Below are 2160 nucleotides of genomic sequence, written 5' to 3'. Positions count from 1 at the left end.
AAGAATGAGGTTAAGGTATTAGTTCATTCATAAATCTTAGTAGGTCTTGGTTTACTTCATTTTGAGATCAATACGTTGGAAGCTAGCTACAAACATTGTAATTATCATTGCAATGTAGTCCAGTATTCTGTGATTGAATTAGTCCAAAACATTAACCCACATGTGATTGTTCATTTTTCTTTTTAATTTTGCAAAGTCCTCAATAGTGTTGACAGAATGTGTTAGAATAGAAGAAATTCGTTAAATAAATATTTATTTTTTCAAGAAATATCCATTTGATAATGATAATCGATGTATGTATATGTCCTTATTTTCCGTCATATTAATTCCGGTTCCTATAACTAACCAAATAAATATATTATATATTAATTTATAATATATTACTAAATTTATTTGAATGATATTTGAAGATCATAATTACAAAACTGTGTACTTCATTTAACTAAGTTTCAATGTCATTACCTGGAAAATATGAAAGTCATTTATTTAGAATATAAATTGAATTTGTGACATGAACAAAATAATTAAAGGTTCGTCGTTCAATGTTTTAATGAAATGATTGTACTAGAATTAGTGACCACGGATAGAAATAATTACTATCTTTAAAATTGTATACCAAAATCAAGTTACAAATCCGATATTACGATGGAATGTTTTGTAAAAAAAAACTTGATACCTTGATACATTGTAGCTATTCCAAAATCGTTACGAATTAAAACATATTTTCTTTAGTTTATGTACTATTAGCTTCGGAGCGTAGAAGTGAACAGGAATGTGAGTTTACTTCTTTTTGTTGATTGGTTGTCGTCTCATGGACGTATACCCAACATCCATTATTTTCAAGTTCATTACGGAGTTTGTCTTTTTTGTTGTTTGTATACACAAATTTACTCCGTGTTTGAAATATGCACTACGACATTTTTCCAATTTTGAGTTCGCGTTTTAGAGATAATTTGGGTTCCAACGTGTCGTTATGTTGTTGTCTTCTTGATTTATAATCCAAATCATATAATATACAAACAACATATTTGCGCAGTGACGGTTCCATAGCCGATTAGGTTTATCCGAGGCTTGGTTATTGCTAGTTGAAAACAATACCCTACAATAAGATTTGCGGAAAACACTTCATTCATTTCATTGATAGCGATGCAAAGATATTACAAGACACTTTGAATTCATTCACTACACAAATTCTAAGTTATACTGAAACAGCTCAGTCACTAGAGTAAGCTAATAAAATGGTAATCTAAAAAGATTTACAAGGTTGTCTTCCAATTGAAATGCTGATGAATTCATTTCAAAACTGCAAAGTTTCAGATGGCTCTTATACTATAATCGTTCAATTATACATTCACTACATTCAACCCAACTCAATTATCCCTCTCGACACCTAGATAAATGTTTACAAAACTTTCTAACACTTCTGTTAAAGTGGATCGATTAACGTCAAGTGGCAAATATTTCATTTAAACAAACTTAAATACCACATCTTCTTATATCTATTAACAATAAATCAAAACCGTAAAGTTATGTATAGAGGGTCTGCAGGAAGTCAATGCAAGTGGAAAAAAGAGGGTATGTTGAATAGCTAGGATATGCAGTCTTAATACAGGCCACAAACGCACCCTACACAGAGTTGTTAATGTGCATGGAGCATGAGAATCGGGCTCGATCGAAGATTTTGTCCCCATGGGGACAGAAAGTGACTACTTATTTTTGCATCTTTACGCAGAGTCAATAAATACAACAGCGAGAACAATATATTCTACATCAACATCAGAGTAAAGGAACATGACGAGACAACGAAAACCAGTGACGAAATTTCTGACAAGACGTGCATATTAACAGTTACTTGCTTGGACTAACTATTTTACTATAACACGAATAAATGAATAACAATAAACTGTATAAACTAATAGTCGATTCTGTTGTTACTGTGAAAGCAATTTCAAAGAGTTTTACCCCGATAACGGGAAAAATACCATGTTACAATTTGATATATGCCACTACACCCCTCCGTATGTGGTACATAGTATACAAATATTTTTGACAGACACAAAAACCATTGTTTAAACCAAAAGCCTAGGTCAAAATACAATTTAATGCTGTCTTTTACCAAATACTATATAACATGTTCAGACTTAATAAACTTAAAATTTT

The 2160-nt window shown here is 31.1% G+C and overlaps 1 pseudogene; it reads left to right on the top strand.

The window, feature by feature from the left end:
- The first annotated feature begins 1024 nt into the window (after positions 1-1024).
- LOC127707034 (U4 spliceosomal RNA) lies at positions 1025-1148 on the top strand (annotated as a pseudogene).
- Positions 1149-2160: the final 1012 nt, after the last annotated feature.

This window comes from Mytilus californianus, unplaced genomic scaffold (assembly GCF_021869535.1).
Source record: "Mytilus californianus isolate M0D057914Y unplaced genomic scaffold, xbMytCali1.0.p SCAF_6, whole genome shotgun sequence".
Taxonomy (NCBI): domain Eukaryota; kingdom Metazoa; phylum Mollusca; class Bivalvia; order Mytilida; family Mytilidae; genus Mytilus; species Mytilus californianus.
The sequence above is the reverse complement of the archived record's forward strand: the minus strand, read 5'-3'. Positions and strand labels throughout refer to the sequence as shown.